We start from the raw sequence: 21,328 nt of genomic DNA on the forward strand, positions 1-21,328 counted from the left end.
GGTTAATCTTAAGATCAATGTGTGTCTCTCTCTGTATCCATCTCTCCAACCACCCATCCATCCATCCATGTATCCTTAAAGAGGTATAATACATGTCACATGTGACTACCTTCTGTGTCAAGACAGAGAACATTCCAGTACCGAGAATGCATTTTTGTGCCCTTTTCCAGTAGATTCCTGTCCCCCTTCCAGAAATCATTATCCTGATTTCTACCGCCATGCATGAGTCTTGTCTAATCTTGAACTTTATATGAATAGAATTATACAGTATGCACTGTTTTGTATCTCGCTCCTTTTACTCAGTGTTATGTCTGGGAGATATATTCCTGTTGCTTTTAGTAGGACTTTGTTTTTCTATATTGCTATGGTAGGTATACCACAGTTTAGCTGTCCATTTTACTACTGGTGGACTTACAGTTTTGTTTCCAGTTTTTGGCTATTATGAATAAAACTATGGATATTTTTGTATATATCTTTTGCTAGTCATAACTAATTATTTCTCTTGTGTATATTCCTAGGAGTAAAATTATTGGGTTTATAGAATTGTGTTTATTTGGCTTTACTACATTCTGCTCATCAAATATCCAGACTACTTGGTCCACTTTACATTCCTTCCAACAAAGTGTGTGACAGTTCTTGTAGCTTTACAATCTCCACAGTATCTGGTATTGTCAGCTTTTACATGTTAGCCATTCTTGTGGGAGTGTAGTTGTATCTCATGAAGATCTGAATTTGCATTCCCAGATGACTAATAATGTGCTCAGCAACTGTTCAGGTACTTTATCAGTCACTTGAATATTCTCTTTTGCAAAGAGCAAGTTCAGGTCTTCTGCCTATTAATAATAATTGGGTTGTCTTTTTATTATTGATTTTAGGCGTTCCTTCTATATTCTGTATATGAGTCCTTTTCAGATACATATATATGTATATATATAGATATCTATGTAATATATAGTGAATATATTCTTCCAGTCTATGCCTTGTCTTTATTTCATTTATTAGAGAATTGTCGGTTTCCAGAAAAATCATGCAGAAAATAGAGTTCCCAAGTAACCCCTCACATAGGGACTTTTCCCTATTATTAACACTTTGCCTTAGTGTAGTACCTTTGTTAACAGTTGATTAAACAATATCATTATAATTATACTTTTAACTATAGGCCATTGTTTACATTAGGGTTCTCAGTTTGTATTGTACAATCTATGACTTTAAAAAAATACTCTAGTAGCATATATATACCATAAAATTTCCCCTTTTACTCACATTTATATATATAACTCATTTGTGTTAATTATATTCACAATATTGTGCTACCATCACCACCATTCATTACTAAACCTTTCCTATCACCTGAATGGGCAACCATCCCTATCATCCCACAACTTTTTTCATCAGCACCAACAGAAATTCTGTACCAGTAAAGCCTTCACTCCCTCTATTAGGCAGGGTTCTCTAGGGAAACAGAACTGACAAGAGATCTGTAAATAGTAGAGATTTTATACAATTCTCTAATTCTCTCACACATCAGTGGGGATGCACAAGTCCAAATTCCTCAGAGCAGGCTACAAATCAGAGTCTCTGATGAAGGTCCTTGATGAGTTCTTAGAAGACACTGGCTGTCTGATGTAGAGTTGGGAATTCTCTTACTCAATGCTGAAATCTCTTCCCCTTTTAAGGCCTTCAACTGATTGAATGGGATGTCACTCATTGCAGACAGCAGTCTTCTTAGTTGATTATAGATGTAATCAACTCACTGATGATTAAAGTCCATGAAATGTCCTTGCATTACAGTTACACCATTACCTGGGTCAGTTGACACATTACCATAACCATCACACTCCCCCCTTCCTTAGTCTTCCCCAGCCCCTGATAACCTCTATTTACTTTCTGACTCTATGAATTTGCTTGTTCTAGTTATTTCATATTACTGAGATCAATAACTATTTGTCCTTTTGTGTTTGGCTCATTTCACTCAACATGATGTCTTTAGGGTTGATCCATGTTGTTGCATGTATCAAGACTTCATTCCTGGTGGCGGACTTGGCCCAGTGGTTAGGGCGTCCGTCTACCACATGGGAGGTCTGCAGTTCAAACCCTGGGCCTCCTTGACCCGTGTAGAGCTGGCCCATGCGCAGTACTGATGTGCACAAGGAGTGCCGTGCCACGCAGGGGTATCCCCTGCGTAGGGGAGCCCCACGTGCAAGGAGTGCGTCCCATAGGGAGAGCCGCCCAGCACTAAAGAAGGTGCAGCCTGCCCAGGAATGGTACGGCACACACGGAGAGGTGACACAACAAGATGACGCATCAAAAAGAAACACAGATTCCCGAACTGCTGACAACAACAGAAGCAGACAAAGAAGATGCAGTAAATAGACACAGAGAACAGACAACCAGGGTGGGGGGGAAGGGGAGAGAAATAAATAAATAAATAAATCTTTAAAAAAAAAAAGACTTCATTCCTTTTTACAGTTGAATAATATTCCATTGTATGTATATATGACATCTTGCTTATCCATTCATTGGTTGGTGGACATTTGGCTACCTTCCATCTTTTGGTATTTGTGAATAATGCATTTTGGTGTTTCATTTGAGTGCTGGTATGAATACTGGTGTGCAAATATACGTTCAAGTGCTTGCTTTCAGTTCTTTTGGGTATATACCAAGAAGTGGGATTGCCAAGTCATACAGTAAATCTGGAACCACCAGTTTTTCAAAGTGGCTGCACTATTTACATTCCCATGAACAATGAACAAGGTTTCCTGTTTTTCCACATCTTCTCCAACACTTGTTATTTTCTGTTTTTAAAAAAGTAGCCATTATAGTGGGTATGAAATAATGGTATCTCATTATTGGTTTTGATTTGCATTTCCCTATTGGCTAATGATGCTGAACAAATTTTCATGTGCTTTTTGGTCATTTATTTATTTTTAGAGAAATGTCTATTCAAGTCTTTTGCCCATTTTTAAATTGTGTTTTTTGTCTTTATGTGCTTGAGGTGTGGAATTTTTAAAAAATATATTCTGGATATATTTGGATATGTGGTTTCCAAGTATTTTATCCCACTCTATGGTTTTTTTTAATGTTCATAATGAAGTCCTTTGATGCACAAATGTTTTTAGTTTTCACAAAGTCCCATTTATCTATTTTTTCTTTTATTGCTCATGCTTTTGGTTTAAGGTCTAAGAAACCATTGCCTAATGCAAGGCTCTGAAGATACTTCCCTGAATTTTCTTCTAGGAATTTTATTGTAGTCTTGGCTCTTATATTTAGGTCTTTAATCCATTTTGAGTCATTTTGTATATGGTATGAGGTAGGGGTCCCCCTTCATTTTTTTTTGCATATGAATGTTCATTTTTCCCAGCTCCATTTGTTGAAGAGACTGTTCTTTCCCCATTGAGTGGACTTGACAGCCTTGCCAAAAATCCATTGGTCATAGAGGTGAGGGTTTTCTGCACTCTTAATTCAATTCCATTTGTTTATCTGATTGTACTTGTGCCAGTACATGCTGTTTTGAATACTGTAGCTTTGTAATAAGTTTAAGATTGGGAAGTGTGAGTCCTTCAGCTCGATTCTTCTTTTTCAAGATGGCTGACTATTTGGGACCCCTTTCCTTTTCCTTTAATTTTGATTGATTAGCTCTTCCATTTCTGCAGAGAGGAGTGTGGAATTTTGACTGAGTTTGTGTTGAACCTGTAAATCACTTTGGATAAAGTTGACTATTAACGCTATTTAATCTTCTAATCCATGGATACAGAATGTTGTTCCATTTATTTAGGTCTTCTTTAATTTCTTTTACCAATGCTTTGTAGTTTGCTGAATATAAGTTCTTTATATCCTTGGTTAGATTCATTTCTAGATATTTGATTCTTTTAGTTGCTATTATAAAAGGAATTTTTTTTTCTTGATTTCTTTTTCCAATTGTTTATTATTAGTGTACAGAAAACCTGCTGATTTTTAGGTGTTGATCTTGGGCCCTGCCACTTTGCTGAATACAGTTCCTAGCTCTAAGAACTTTGTTGTGGCTTTTTCAGGATTTTCTGTATATATGATCATGTCATCTGCACATAGAGACAGTTTTATTTCTTCCTTTCCATTTTGAATGCCTTTTATTTCTTTTTCTTGCTGAATTGCTCTGGCTGAAACTTCCAGTACAGTATTGAAAAACAGTGGTGACAGTGAGCATCCTTTTCTTGTTCCTTACCTTAGGGGAAAAGCTTTCAGTCTTTCACCATTGGGTATGATGTTAGCTGTGGTTTTTTCATATATGCCCCTTATCATGTTGAGGAAGTTTCCTTCTATTCCAAGTTTTCTAATTGGTTTTATTCAGAAGCGGTACTGGATTTTATCAAATGCTGTTTCTGTAGCTGTGGTTTGTCTTTTCTTTCACTTTTATCTTTTAAGAAACAGAAGTTCTTAATTTTAGTGAAATTTACTTTATTACTCTTGTGTTATAGTTAGTATTTTAGTGTTCTTTTATGAAATCATTGCCTATCGCAAATACCTAAGATCTTTTGATTTAGTCTCCATGTTAGCTCTGCCATTTGTAGTCACAAAAATTTTAAACAGTTGTGCCCCTTTTTTTGTTTTGTTTTGTTTAATGCAGTTGATATAAATTGGATAGTATAAAAATGTGACAGCAGGCCAATTATATCTACATACAGCAATCTACATATAAAATATCTTTCCTCTTCCATTCCGTCTTCTTCTCCCTTTCCCTATTTTATATAATCTGTTTTAGATGAGAACCTCTTTTACTTGGTCAGTTAGGATAGGTAGTTTTAACTACCTTAATACATTGGCTAAAGCAGGGTAACAGAAATGATATATTTCTTTAACATTCTAAGTCAAACAATTTGCTAGTTTTTTTGAGGTAAGGTCCAGACCTGTGCATATTGGGTGAGTAATAAGTGGGGAGTCTGTTCTGTTTCTTTTTTTCCCCCTTTAATCACACCCATAACACATTCTCAAAAGTTTAGGTACCTTTAAAGTAAGTGACAGTGTAAAGACTTGTGAATTGGTCTGAGTGTAAAGTCATTGTAAACATTTATTTTACGTTTCCCACTTTCATTTGTGGTTGTTTCTTTACAGCATTTTTTTGGTTTTTGTAGTGACTTGCCTTTATTTAGTCTTTCCAGAGAATTCAGCTTATCCTCTAAGATACAAGTTTGTTTCATTTAGAACTCATATTTTGTCAGCTTATATTATATTTAATTGCATTAATGTAATTACAGTAGATGTATAGTGAGTATACAGGCCTTGGGACAAAGTGTTTACATGTTCAGTTTTGCATTTTTCCTAGAGAGTGCTTAATTTTCTAATTTTGAAATAACAGGGATTAGAGAGAGGAATCTGACGCCTATAAAAGTTATATTTGAAAAGACTTCCAATGTAGTTATGAGAAGTGCTTTACAGATCATATTTCGAATGGAAAAATATGTATATATGTTTAGATTTAAATCGTTATAAACATGGAAAAAAGAACTGGGGACTTGCAGATTCTTGTTCAGTTTTGGCTTGCTTGTATCTAGAGTCATCCTTGTACTAACATGCCAAATTCCACCCCATTAATTCTCTTGAAAAGCAGTCTACTAATTTGAATCTGTCAATTTGAAGCTGCCTATTAAAGTAGCTCCTATTTGTTTTCTTTGGAAACTGAATAAATATAGCAAGATAGGAACTGCATTTAATTTTGGAAATGAGAGCATATTTTAGTTAAAAACTCTATTTTTATACACTATAGGAGAAGCCTTGTAAGAATATTAAATAGAACAGCTATGTTAAAATTTATATCCATCTTTTTTTTTTCAAATCCTGGAAAAAACTCTATTAAAAAATATGAATAGATATTTTGAGCTACATTTTAGAATGATTGACTGTATACACTTAAAAAATAATCACAATGGATATTTATTATAGGACACATTGTTAGAAATGTGTTTCACAAAATGTTGCTTTTATTTTAATTTTTACTTTATTGTTGGACATTTCAGACACTGATATACATATATAATTTTTCGTGTTCAATTATCATATAAGAATAATTTTTAAGTAGAAAATGTTTTTCCTCCCAGTGGAAGTATATGTACTTCTTTACTTAATTATTACTGTTTTAAGAAAATTGAGTAACTGGGTTTAAATAGATCTGAGTAGAACTCAATTATTTGGAAGTGTTTGGAGAGGAAAATATGAATTGGTGAAAAAATCCAAATTTGAGTTTAATTGTGTAATTTATCTAATTGAAGATAAAGTTTATAATATATGAAATGTATTGCTTGTTAGATATCCTTATGGAATTTGGATTTGGATAGTCAAGAATAACTTTCAGCCAGCTTAATTCTTGCTTCTTAGAGCTTACGGAGATTTGAAAACCCAAAACATTCTTCTTAAAAATCTTATTTACATTATACATAAAGCAAAATAATACTGGATTTAATTATTTCAGAAGGTTATTGAATGGGACTTGCGCCAGGTACATTGGTGATACAGAGAATAAAACTCACTCAAATTGATGAGGTTTTAAATGCGTTTAAAAAAAATTTTCCTGAAATTTTGATTGTAATTTTGCCAGGAAAGACTGAAATCTGCTAATGTCAATATTATCCTAAATGCCATTCTTTGAACTTGTTAAGCCTTTATTTGTTGAGCCAATACCCTATAGAAAGGCATAGTGGCTGCCTTCTTCTTTTCTATTATTTCTCTGTTGATGATCTTTATTATAATCTAATGCCAGGAATTCCATCTTTTCTTCTAGTAGTATATTTCATTTATTGTAATAAAAACATTCCTGAAAAGTTGTATCAACTTTTATTTTTACCTGTTCATTTATTTTATAATCTCAAAGATTTTTCAAGCCCTTTAGTGTTAAGCCATTTAATAGCATCTGTAGCAGTCTGATATTATTGATGAATTCCGAAAAAAAATATTGGATTACGTTTTAAACTGATCTTTTCCTCTGGGTGTATTAGATGGTATTGGATTCAGAGGTTTGCTTGGTTAAGTAATCATGTGAACCTCTTGTGCCAGTAGGGCATTGAGTTCCCACCCTTTGGTGGGTGGGGACTCACAGATAAAAGACATGGCAAAGGACAGAGTTGGGGATTCTTAATGTTTGAGTTTTGATGTTGGCGTTTGATGCTGAAGCTGAAGCCCCAGGAAGAGAGGAACCCTGAACCCAGAGAGAAGCAAGCCTCAGGGAAGGGAGGAACCCAGGAAGCCTGAACCCTCACAGACGTCGGCAGCCATCTTGCTCCAACACGTGAAAACAGACTTTGTTCAGGGAAGTAGCTAATGCTTTACAGCCTGGTATCTGTAAGCTCCTACCCCAAATAAATGCCCTTTATAAAAACCAACCAATTTCTGGTATTTTGCATCAGCACCCCTTTGGCTCATTAATATAGCATCTTTGACAATTATTATTATTATTTTTTAAAGATTTAGTTATTTTATTTATTTTCCCCCTTCCCCTCCTCCTGCCCTGCTGTTATTGCTATTTGTGTTGTGTTGTCTTCTCATTTTTTCTCCTCTAGGATTCACCAGGATTTGATGATCCTGGAGACCTGATAGGGAGAGAGGTTCCCTGTCAATTATGCCATTTCAGTTCCTGGTTTTCTGCTGTGCTTCACCTTGACTCTCCCCCGTGTCTCTCTTTTGTTGTGTAACTGGTTCACCACGCAGGCACTCGTGTGGGCACTGGCTCACCACGTGGGCATGCTTTATCCTCTTCTTTTTCACCAGGAGGACCCAGGGATTGAACCCAGGTCCTCCCATTTGGTAGGCAGAAGATCTCTCACTTGAGCCACATCTGCTTCCGTATTTAAGTTTTAAAACACACACACACACACACACACACACACATATGTTACCTGGCTTTTTTTCCAGGAAATTAAAAATGTTAAGGATCAGATTGGTAATTTTGCCCTCTTCTTTCAAGTGTATAACATTGTTTTCAATGCCTTGATTTGCTTTAAGTGCCTAAGCAGCTTCCCTGTTTTCTTTAAATAGACTTTTTTTCCTTCATCCTTTATTAAGTCCAATTACATTTTGCCTGGTTGTACTTGTAATTATGAACACTTTTGTGTTTTTAATCTTTATTTCACATCTAATGTTGAGGTGTGAGCTATTGTCAAACTTAGGGATGTTTAGCAAGTTCACAGATTATTATACATTATTCCTCTATTCTTGCCACCCCCCCCCCCAAATATAGTATATCTTATTTTATTAGTTCCCTGAAGAACTGTAGTATGTGTAATTTTTAAAAACAAGTTTGAATTTCAGTGGGTATCAAGAGGTCTTGATTCAGAACTTGACTCTACCACTAGTTATATGGCTTTGGGAAAATCACTTAACTTGTTTGAGCTTCAGTTTTCTCATCTGTGTAATGGAACTGACAGCAGCCCTGTACTAGAGAAAACTAAAGTGCCCTACAGAATACCTGGCACATAAAAGGTGCTCTGTAAAATAACTATTATTATGTACACATTTGCACTGTAGTCAACTGCTGTATTTAAGAATCAGTAGTTTTTTCTACTATTAATACTTACCTAGGACAGTGTATTTGTGCAGATTAGTTCCTACTTGTAAAATAAATGAATTAAAAAATATATGATAGGATTTAGCCAAGAAACTCATATTATAGACTGTTTTGACATTTGGCCCAGCAAACTAAGTAATAACTAGTGTTTTAAACTATTGAATTTGAATTTGTTTTGTATTTTTGGATAGCATCTATAAATTAATTTGTAAATATAAAATGTAGTTTTAAACAAGTAAATTCCTCTTGGCCTATATTTTAATTAGTTATGTATTGCTTTCCTCTTGATTACTTCCATTATTACACCAGTTACTTGAGTTTTGAAGTTTGGCTGTTCTGTTTAGTTGCTTATATTTGTTATATACATGTTCTTTTTTATCCTGCCAGGTAAACACACGATTTGTTACGGGTCTTTTAAAACCAGCATTTAATGGTCCACATGGTGTTTTCCTCTGGGAATACTCAGTAAATGCTATTGTCTGCCTAGAAACTGGAAATCAGATTAGCTTTTGTCCCCTATAGAAGAACTATATTGGAGATTATGACCCAAGACCTAATTAATTAAGTCTTGCCTTATGTATTCAGAAACTATGAATGTATCTTTATATGAGCATCTTTTTATAAAACTATGAGCACATCTTTAAAAAACTTACCTCATTTGCTGAAAAAGCTGAATTAAAACTTCGGTTAAAAGATGGAGAAAATAAGGGGAGCGGGTGTAATTCACTCGCTGAGCACCTGCTTCCCACGTACAAGGTGTGGGTTCAATCCCTGGTACCTAACCCCTGCAAAAAAGATGGAGGAGGGAAATGGACTTTGGCCCAGTGGTTAGGGCGTCTGTCTACCACGTGGGAGGTCCGCGGTTCAAGCCCCGGGCCTCCTTGACCCGTGTGGAGCTGGCCCATGCGCAGTGCTGATGCACGCAAGGAGTGCCCTGCCACACAGGGGTGTCCCCCGCGTAGGGGAGCCCCACGCGCAAGGAGTGCACCCATAAGGAGAGCCGCCCAGCACGAAGGAGGGAGCAGCCTGCCGAGGAATGGCGCCGCCCACACTCCCGGTGTGGCTGACGACAACAGAAGCGGACAAAGAAACAAGACGCAGCAAAAAGACACAGAAAAACAGACAACCGGGGGAGGGAAGGGGAATTAAATAAAAATAAAAATAAATCTTTAAAAAAAAAAAGATGGAGGAAATATAATTGGAAACCATTATTAACTGTAACAGTGAAAGCAATTATCTGAGTAAGTGGTTAATAGCAATATAGATTTCATAGTTTTCTAAGGACTTTTCAGTTACTTTTTATGATTAATTTTAACTCACATTCCATTGCATAACCGTTCCATAAAAGATACTACAAATTTCCACAAGAAATTTTCACCAGAGCAACTGGTGGAGGTTGTACTCTATTGTGTCTTTAGAGAGACTTTAGTTCCTCATATATGAGTGAAGTGGAGAAGGGAAGCAGTCTGGATAACAGGAGATAGCATTTTAGCTGTGGTTATCTAGAAATGTTAAATGTCAAATATCTAGAAATGTCAGTTTCCAGGCTGGTTTGGAGCCTGTTGTTGTGATGAGGAAACCTGAGGAGGAAGCCAAGGGAGACAGCCTGGAGTTCTTAGGCCTCTCACTCAGCAGCTTCTACCAAAGCAATTGGTTTTATTTGATTTATATACTGGAGTTCTATGAAAGGTATCCTTTGAAACAAAGAATTCTCTGAGACGAGCAACTAGCTGGTTTAGAAACTACTGGCTTCAGAGAATGTTGAAGGGTTTTGTTTAATATAAACTGAGCAGTTGGAAATTATAGTGGAGAGGCATTAGTGTTGGCAGAGATTAATTTCCCCTCCAAACACTACATAAAAACGGGAAGAGTGCTGTGTGATTATTAGAATGCTAACCATATGCTGCTTGCTGGGATTATGCTGTCCTTTATGCATTGTATTTGCTGAATTTATACCATGTTTCTTTCTGAAAAGGGCACAGGTAGCTTCTAGTAAAGGCTCTTAATAAAATAAAAATGGAAGATCAGAACCAAGAAAAGGAGAAGGAAACTAATATGTTATCTATAAGTGTTATCATTTTTGTTCAATGTCAGGCTTGACTTCTAAGCGTCACTGCTACAGAGCATAAAGATAGATTTGATAAAGTTACCAGAAAGCAGAGAACACCAGTTCCTCAGAGGAAACAATGTTTCTTTTTAAAAAATCAATTTTATTATTCATAAAACATACACTCCATCCAAAGTGTATATTACTAGAAGGAAAGCTAAAAAGTGTAACTTGGGACTGTATAGCATAGCGAAACCTCATGTGAGATGTGAGTATGGGTAATATTGCGTATATAATACTGTTTTTCTTTGAAACAGAACAAACATAAATGGTACTATCAAGTACAAATACAACCAAAACAAACTATGGACAGTAATGTATAGTAATATATTAATAATCTTCCATTGAGGGTAAAACAAAGTGAAAGTAACTAGACAAAAGGCAATACATGCCTGACTCCTATATAAAATATAAATACAAATAAATTAGACTGAAATAGAATAGCAGCCGTGTATGGCAGGGGAGTGATAAAGAGATTGGTGGGAGGTAAAAGGGGTAGAATTTTTTGTTTATCTTTTTGTGGTTTATTTTTATTTTTATTATTGTTATTATTGTTATTATTGGAGTAATGAAAATGCAGTAGTATTGATTGATGTGATGAATGCACAACTCTATGGGTATAGCATATATCATTGATTGTACACTTTGGAAACAGTGTTTCTTGACACTAAATTCTAAATGAAATTTCTCATTTGGGACTTGAGGTGATATTGAATGGCAACAATTTTATGATGGATTCCCAAAGCACTTTTAATACGGCTCTTTCTGTATAACCTCCAATAAAAGCTAAGGGCACAATATTATTTTGTGAGGCAATGATAAGGAATTTTAGATATAGCAGAACCACAAATGTTTGGTCTCCATGTGCTCGATGTCAGATTAGTCCTAACTTTTATGTCTAGAAAGAGGCAGGCAGAGCGTGAGGTTGGTTCTTCAGAAGGCCAATGTCAGCAGAGCTGAGGTGGGCGGGGCAGAGGCTTTAGCTGGACCTGAGCTTGATGAGAATGAGGTTGGGCCTGTGGTATGTTTTTCAGTTAAAAATGGAATATTACAGTTGGGCAGTTATGAAGTCTAAACTCTTTTTTATGTGTTTATGAAAAGTGGTGTAAAAGTTACAAAGTATAAGCCTGGCTGGGATCCAAGATATCCCTAGTGCATGTGGTTACAGAAGTTATTTGTGTTAGTCAGTGGACAGTGTGCCCGGCAAACTTAAAAATAGTTGGGTTGTAGGAATAGGTAGAAATTTACTTATTAGAAGGAGACCACTAACAGTGAAGGTTTGGAAGGACTAAGGTGTTTTATTGGCTCTATATACCTACTTTCAATTTTCCTCAAGTTTTTGTTAATTTGCATTACAGGTCGCACCTTATGGGAGAACCAGTGTCACTGTATACTTGTGAGCACTAGTCGTGCTCATTAACATTTTCTTCTTAATATAATGCCAAAAAGGGACTCCTATTGTTATTTTATTTTCTAGATGAGGAAACTGAAGGCCATGATGACACAGATAGTGACATCAGATTGTAAGCTCCCGGAGGGCAGGGTCTATACCTTTTTTAACCCAAACATTTTATGTCAAAAAATTTCAGGCCTGGAAAGTCTGGAAAATTGTACTATGCACATTGTATTCACTTAACATAGATTCACCAATTGTTAACATTTTAGGACACTTGCATTATCTCATTGCTTAAATGTTGAAAGTAAGTTATAGACATAATATTTCAGCAGGGCTGTTACAAAAATAAGGACACATTCTTTAATCACATAACAGCAGTATTGTTATCATCACTAAGACATTTTAACATTGATGTAGTAAAACTATCTCATATACAGTTCATATTCAGAATTTTCCAGGTGTCCCAGAAATGCCCTTTGGAGCAGTTTGTATTCCCTCAACTCAAGATTTGATCATAGAACATGCCTTACGTTTGGTTGTCATGCCTCTTTGCTCTCCCTTAATCTAAAAAAGCACCCCCCCCCCCGCCTTTTCTTTCATAATATTGAAATTTTTGACAAGGTTAGGCCATTTTTTTTAAAAAAGAATACCCATAATTTGTTTTTTTTGAGTGTATTCTCTGTTAGATTCAGGTTAAACATTTTAGTATGAATGTTACATCCCCGTGGTAGTGTTTTCCACTCCTTCACACCAAGAGGCACGTAAGTCATTTGTTCTGTTTTTAGAGATACTGCTTTTAATAACTTGGTTGCGCTTGGATCTGCCAGATCTTTCCATGTAGAGGTATCTTTCTCCCCTGTTAATGGGATGGTATTTTGAGACCACGTGACTGCCTTCTGCAGGGACTGTGCTTTAATCATTGTTGGATTCCTGCTGCCTGGTAGGGCCTGGCATGGAGTCAATGCAGAGTAAACGTTTTCTGAGTGGCTGACTCAGGGAGATGGAATACAAGTCTCTTTCTTTCCAGTCAGATGCAATACTAAATTGCATTTATTTCCCACTTTTTAAAAAGCACTTTATGCTCTATAGTGGCTGAATTGTTGAAGTGCTAAAATGTAAGCCATAAGGCATGTGAAATGAGTAAGCTTTTTGCAAAAGTAACAAAATATATTGGTAATGAGAAAATAAATTAATATAAACAAATAACAGTTTTCCCCAGTGGATCTCAAACACTTGGCCAGGTCCTGTTTTGTTAGCAATAAAGACTAGTATCTCTCCCTCCCCCAACTTAAAAATGAAACCAGTCTTTGAAAAATAGTAGAGATGTGAAGTTTTAAACAAGGCACTTCTTTTATCGACTCTTGAAATGTGAAAATAACATTTGTAGCATAGCTTGTGAAATTCTCATCTTTTTGTTTGTGAATACGCACCCATATACACACAAAGGTAAGCATTATACATATGTATTCACACATCTGAACTGCATATAATTATACATTATATGATTATAATTGTATCATTATTATATTAGTATTACATAATACTGATACACAACTTAATATAATAAATAATTTATAGTTTTAACATTACACACTCCTTTAAGACAAGGTGGTTGTGATGTAGTGGTGTCCTGGCATTTTGGTGATTCCAAATAAACCAACTTTGCCAAATTTCATGTTGTTTTTTTGAATATGTAAACAGTGTAAATTGAATATTATGTTAGTTAGGGATCAGTGCAGGAAACAGATACCATTCCGGTTTTTTCAAGTAGAACAGATTTACTGTAGAGAATTACAAAATTGTTGGAGGGGCTAGGATTATTAGATGTTTGCATTTGTTGTCTCACCACCAAGGTTGTGATCACAAGTTCTCATACCACTGGTGACACTGGAACCACCTCTGCAGCTACTGTACAGCTGCCCCCTACCCTGATGCTGGTGGGAAGACAGAGGGCTGCACAGACACTTGCATCTGCAGGAGCTTGCTCCTAAGCTGACCTCTGTTGAAAGAAGAATGGCTTCTATTTCTTCTGTGCTTTCCAGATATTGTGCTAACTACTCTGAAGTGCATCTGGAACCCTGGCTGCAAAGGAGTCTGGGAAAAGTAGTGTTTATGTCCTTCAACCTCTATGATACAGTAGGGAAACATAACTGCAGGTGGAAAGGGATGCTAAGTGAAGTGTATAATATGTAGTACAAATGTCCTCTAGGTGCAAAAATCTGAATAGCATTATGCCCAGTAACAAGTTCTCTGGGAGCAAAGCTATGCTAAAACAAGCGTGATCATGTTCAAGCAAACAAATAAGAGCTTCTCATCATTTATGAAGCAAGGAGACTTGGAAGAGACCTGGTGTATTAGTCAGGATTCTCCAGGGAAACAGAACCAACAGGATATATTTATTTTGTATGTAAATATCATGGGATTTATTATAAAATTGGCTTGCATAACCATGAGGATTGGCAAGTCCAAATTCTTTTGGCAGAGGCAGCAGTTTGAGAACGCCAGTGAAGGTGAATGCTGAAATCATCAGTTCTTCCTTTAAGATTGTTAACTGATTGGATGAGATATCTCTCGTTGCTGAAGGCGGTTTCCTTTGTTCATTGTTGATGTAGTCAACCATAGATGCAATCAGCTGACTAATGACTTAAATCCATGAAATAGCCTCACAGTAGCATCAGGCCAGTGTTTCCTTGACCAAACAACTGGACACTATTAACTATCCACGTTGACACATCAACTTAACCATCATACCTGGTAAGTAGGTGAAGGGAGGACGTGCTTAGATAGTGGCTATAATTGAGAGGAGGAGTGCAGAGTTCTGCGTCCTGGGTGGGTGGTGGGGAGGGTCTAGGTGGAGTTGGGAGGTGGAAGGAGCATGTATCTCTACGCCTCCAGAGGAGAGGAGCCCAGGTGGAAGGACAGGTCCTTTGAAAAGGAAAGGGTAGTGCTGGCCAAGTAGAGACTGAGCCCCTGGGATTGCCCAGGCACTTCCGTGTGTCGTGTGCATGTGTGTGCGCATATATATACCCTACAGAAAGTTACTGGCAGTCAGTTAGGAGGCAAAAGGACTGCATGTAAGAAGCAATTTAAAAACATTGACATGAAAATGGAATTTTAAACCTAGAAGGAACTTTAGAAATAATTTATCCTAATTTCCTCTCCTCACAAATGAAGAACCAGTCACAGAGGTGATGATTTTCCCTTATTAGAGGCCTGGGTCAGAGGACATTTGAGAATAGAGAATCTTTCAGAGCCTAACCAACTGGCCTTGATATTACAAACGACCGCGTACTTTGACACTAATTATAATTAGTGTATTATAGTGTGTTTCTACAAAAATAATAGTTACAATATACTGATCCAATAATAAAAATGCAAACAAAACAAGTTTGTTTCTGAATTTTTGAAAAACTGTATTGTCCAAAGGTGATTTTACAAGTACAGCCACAGTACTACTAAATTGAGCGCCCTCTAGTGGTCCACATTTTCCTAAAATAAAACCTAGAGTCTGTAATTTCACTACTTTTTTTCTTTTAAAGATTTATTTATTTATCTGCGCCTCCCGCCCCTTGTCTCCTTTCTGTGTCCATTCGCTGTGTGTTCTGTGTCTGCCTGTCTTCTCTTTAGGCAGTACCGGGAACCGATCCTGGGACCTACTGGAGGGAGAGAGGCACTCAGTCTCTTAGGCCACTTCAGCTTCCTGGTCTGCTGTGTGTCTTATTGTATCTCCTCTGTGTCTCTTTTTGTTGCATCACCTTGCTGCTCCAGCTTTCTGCATAGGTCAGCACTCTGTGCAGGCCAGCTAGTCTTCACCAGGAGGCCCTGGGTTTCAAACCTTGGACCTCCTATATGGTAGATGGGAGCCCAGTTCCTTGAGCTACATTTGCTTCCCCTTTACTACTTCTAAGTTGCACATTTTCTTCCCATATTTAAATATCTTAGAAATCAGGATGTGTCTTACAGTTTTTGGCATCTTGGATTTGATTAAGGAGAATAATTACATGAAGGAAAGGCTACTGAAGTGGTGCCCAAAGCAGTTGTCACATAGAATTACCCAAAAGAAATTTTTTAAAAGAAAGATTTTGAGGCCTATTCAATCAGGAATCAGAGAACTAAATTATGAATGTGATGATAAAATAGCAGCAATATTTCATAACTTTCTGTTCCCATTTTCTGGGAAATCGTGCTTAATTCCATTTAGGCTTGTAAAGATTTCTATCATTAATCAACAGGGTATGTTATATGTTGGTAAATTGTAAGTTTATTAATTGACTTTGTTTTGCTTTCATAACAATAAAATATAACAAACTTGATGAAATGAATTTTATCCCCAACAAATGTTTCTCAGAGTGAGTGACTATTATGAGATTGCTGGTTTTAGTGCTCAAGTACCTTACATTTAGAGAGAGTTTTGCAGTTTACAAAGCACTTTTGCTTACATCATGTCATCGGATACTTATGTCTTATGAGGAAAATACAATAGCCATTATCCTTCTGGTACAAATGAGGAAATATGTTCATATTCAGTTCTCTACGTAGTCAGGTACGTCATGTAGGCAAGGGAGTGCTATTCTGCAATTCTTTTTGAGATGAAATTTGCGTGATACAAAACTGTTTTAAAGTGAACAGTTTAGTGACATTTTACATTCACTATCTTGTGCAATCACCACTCTATCTAAACTCCAAACATTTCCATCATTCCAAAATAAAACCCTATGCCCATTAGCAGTCATTCCCATTCCTACCCCCCCAGCCCCTGGCAACCACAAATCTGTTTTCTGTTTCTATGGATTTACTTATTCTGGATGTTTCATACAAATGATATATGGCCTTTTGTATCTGACTTCTTTTACTTTGTATGTTTTTGAGGTTCATCCACATTGTAGCATGTATCAGTACCTCATTCCTTTTTATGGCTGAATAACCTTCCATTTTATGGATTGACCATGTTCTACACATTTTAAGATATTATTTAAATAGCTGCTGCTTGAGCATTTTCAAGAGCACTGCCATGCATTGTCCTGTATGCTGTATGGAACACAGAGATGGACAGGTACGTCTAGTTCATAGATTAGATCAAATTCTACAAAGATGTAATACTGAGATGACAGTTTATGGGGGTGATATAATCTCTGATGCCTGCATAATATTCTTAGAAGATACCAGTTTTAATCTAGGGTGAGGTGAAAGTATGGGCTTTGGGGTTCAGATAGGTCTGGGCCAACACTGAGCTCCTCCTTTGGGTGTGTGTGAACTTAGGCAAGTGACTATTTTTTAAATGTTATTTGGAAAATAGAGATTGTATCTACTCACAAAGATGTTTGGATTAAATGAAATAATGTGCACATAATGACACTAGAAAACTGCCTGGCTCATGGTAACCAATCAGTAAACGGTAGCCATTATTATCGTTTCCTTTCAACTCTGAAAAAAAGTAGTAGAGATTATGAAAACCCATAGCCATAATTAATTTATACTGTAATGTGTCAGTATACTTTCAACACAAAAGTGGAGATGTAGATTTATAAACAAATATTCAGACTGCAGTGGTAAATGATCCCTGCATAGCCAAAAGTAGGTTATCCTTTCTTTCTTCTCCCAGAGTTGCTTTATAAGTCTTAAGGTGAATTACAGAAAAACTGGAGAATGTCCCATAATTTTTAAAAATCCAGGATTCCAGGTCTTATGAGGGTGTTTCATAAAATAAATGGAGCATCAACAAAATTGAATTCTTATTTACAATATGAAATCATTAAACTTTTTAAAAAAAAAATTTATTTCTCTCTCCTTCCCCGTGCCCTCCCCGTGTCTGCTGTGTCCATTTGCTATGTGGTCCTCTGGGTTCGCTTGGATTCTTGTCAGTGGCACCTGGAATCTATGTCTCTTTTTGTTGTGTCATCTTGCTACATCAGCTCTCTGTGTGGCGGCGCCATTCCTGGGCAGGCTACACTTTCTTTCGCGCTGGGCGGCTCTCCTTACGGGGCGCACTCCTTGCGCGTGGGGCTCCCCTACGCGGGGGACACCCCTGCGTGGCAGGGCACTCCTTGCGTGCATCAGCACTGCACATGGGCCAGCTCCACACGGGTCAAGGAGGCCCGGTATTTGAACCGGGGATCTCCCATGTGGTAGATGGATGCTCTTACTGCTGGGCCAAATCCGCTTCCTGAAATCATTAAACTTTTGACCCCATTCCTCTTTTTCCAGTATCTGCAGGTTATTATCCTCTTATCTATGTTGATAATCACAGTATTTAATTTTATACAAAATTGTATCATTTGATTTATGTATCTGTGTTGTTCTACCTATCACCCAACAGCTAAACCTATTTTCCAGTATCAGTGGTTACTTTGCTATCACTCTAGCTGCTGTTTTTTAAAATTGCTTTTTAAAAAAATTTATCTGCTTAAAAATGGCTTTAAGAGAACTATGAAGGTTACCCATTTGCCCTTCCTTTATGTCCTTTAATTCCCTCTTCCTGCATTTCAAAGTGGTTGGTAGTCGGAAATGCTCAGCGAGGGCAGTGGATATGAGAAAACTAAGTGGAATATGGGCCAGATCTTCAACCTCATTTTCCCTGCCTCTGCCAGTTGCTGATGGCGATGGGACTGGGAGTGGTGGCAAATACAGAGCAGTGTGGTCCTCAGCTTGGGGAGGAGTGGGGAATATGTTGTCTCTTCATGATGAAAGGAAAGCAATTTTGGGGGGAAAAAAGCCTCCTCGGTGATTCTGACTAAGGCTTCTTTTTCCTCTTGGGATTGACCACTGACATAGGGAAATGGGAGGGTAGTTCGAGACCTCAGTCTGCTGCTTCAGCTGTAGCCTGGGCTTTGGAGTAGCCTGGGCTTTGGAACCTTGGCTGGCAGGCAGTGTTGGCTGTTTCCTTTTTTACTGATAGGGAAACCCAGCTAGGTGCCCTGTACTCTAGGTAAGTCGCAGTGAGGACTTAGATTCTGATAGTTTATCTGCTCTTACCCACACTTAGCAGTGTGTTTTGACTTCTATATATTTTTAATTTAATGTTACATTTTGTACTTTGGGATGATTATAACCAAAATACTGTGACATTTTATAAATTCAGATGGAAAGCTCAAATACTGTTTCAAAACCAGGTTTCTGGCAAATCCAGCTACCTTTGTGTCTAGAGTTCTTTTTTCAATGCACTGTTAGTAAACTTTAGAAACTCTGCCACAAAGCTTGCCTCTTAATTTCTTGATGTCAGAGGGGAGTGGGGTGGGAGCAGCTCTGCAGTTGTCAGTGATGTTCCCTAGTTACTGTTTACGTTCACTTTTGCATCTGCCCACACCCAACAAGGCTCCTATACAGGGAAGTAACAAATTACTTCCCTAAGCCCAGGGGAACTGTGATAAACTTCGGGATGTAAACAGAACAGTGATACATGTACAGTGTATGTGCACTGGTGCTTTTCATCAGGCTAAGTGGTGATACTATTTTTAGCATGAACTAGCATGCAGAGAAGAGTTCTCAGTGGGGGCAGTACTGGAGTCTGAATTATTTTCTGTGTTTTTTTTTTCCTGTCATTTGTCACCCTCTTTTCTTCAGATTCCTTCCCCTTTCCTTAAATCTGTTACAGTTCAATTTAAATGTCAGTTTTAGATTACATTCCAGAACCTAATTTAAGTGATTTTGATTTGTCTTCTATTTTGGGATATCCATAGCTTTGCTTTTATTTTATTATCATTGGTCCTTAGGATTTAATAATAATATGAGTAATAACTCCAAAGACTAGCATTTATTGATCACTGATTACGTGGGAAGACTATACTTAGATTATATTTAGTTATAAGATGATCCTGTGTGTAGTTTTTGCTACTAGTCCTATTTCACAGATGAAGAAAATGAGGTTTTGAGAGGCTAAATTTAAAAGAGCATTTATTTGTCAAGAACGAATGAAATACTACTTTTTCCTCTTTGTGACCTGACTTTGTTTTGAGGTTGCACTGTATGACTGAGGAAGTACAATAAATGTATTTACATAGTTTATATTATGATGTTCACAAATTGCCCAAGTATTTTTTGAAACTATTTCCAAAAATGGAAATTGTGATTAATCCTTATTAATTAAGCATTATTTAGCTCAGTTTACTTCAACACACTGATTGAACATAAACATTGAGTATGGATACACCATATGGTTAGATACAAAGTTGTGTAAGAGAGTCTAGTTTGTCATCTTCTGGATGAGACAGACATGTACAATTAAACTGTAATACAGATCAGATTGTGATGGCTGTCATAACCCGGAAAAAATGGGAGCAGAGAGAATAAGATTACTTTTTACTGGTGAAATTCAGGAAGACTGTATAGTTGTCATTCTGATTCTGGATTTAACCACTCCCGTTATAGCTTGCAATTTAAAAATAGTTCAAATTGTCATGACTACATAATTTTCCAATAAAGTAAGTGTAGAATATCATCTACACAAGTGGCACATAGATCTTTCTAGGTTATGGGATATAAGAAATCATTTTTAAACTTCTTAAAGATACTAAAAATACAATGCTTGTAAGGAACCCATAACGGGCGGGAGGGGAGGGGAGAATCTTTTTTAATCTTTTCTATTTTGAAAACGTAATTTCTCAATTTTATATATGTAAGTATGTATATTTATTTTAGGAGGTATCAGGGTTTGAACCCAGGACTTCATGTGTGGGAAGTAGGTGCTCAACCACTGAGCTACATTTACTTACCAATGAGAGTTTTTTTCATTTGTTCTGTTTTGTTTTAGGAGGTACAGGGGATTGAACCCTGGACCTCATACATGGGAAGCAGGTGCTCAACTACTTGAGCTACATCTGCCCCCCCCCCTCAATTTTATTTTTGAAATTGATTAGATTGCATTTTTGGGTAGTAGACACATAAGAATTATGATAATTTATAATAATTTATAGTAATTTGTGGTTTCTTCTGGCCTGAATTTGATGCCTACTCATGAAAATAGGAACACCCTAAAAATAGAGAGAGCTGCTATGCATTTTGAATATTGTAGAGACAAAGCTATTATTTAATATATACGAAAGGCATGAATCATATCTTCTTTTTTTATTATCTTCTGCCACTGCATGTAGTGCCTGCCTGATGCAACGTAAATGTTCAATGAATGCTTGTGAATTAATATTAAAATGTGGTGACACAAACATAGGACGCTTGATAATGGGTTTGCGCTTCTATTTTTGTTCCTTTGCTCTCAGTTCTTACCTTTTTAGTACAGTCTTCACATCCTTCACATTACAGGCAGTGTGTTATTCTAAAATTTAATGATGACAGTAACTCCACA

General features: G+C 36.8%; 1 protein-coding gene across 2 annotated transcripts in view; it reads left to right on the plus strand.

Moving 5' to 3' along the window:
* TBC1D4 (TBC1 domain family member 4) overlaps positions 1–21,328 on the plus strand; it is a 237,751-nt gene that overhangs the window by 31,204 nt on the left and 185,219 nt on the right. The gene's annotated exons all lie outside the window — the stretch shown is intronic.

This window comes from Dasypus novemcinctus, chromosome 15 (genome assembly GCF_030445035.2).
Source record: "Dasypus novemcinctus isolate mDasNov1 chromosome 15, mDasNov1.1.hap2, whole genome shotgun sequence".
NCBI classification, from domain to species: Eukaryota; Metazoa; Chordata; class Mammalia; order Cingulata; family Dasypodidae; genus Dasypus; species Dasypus novemcinctus.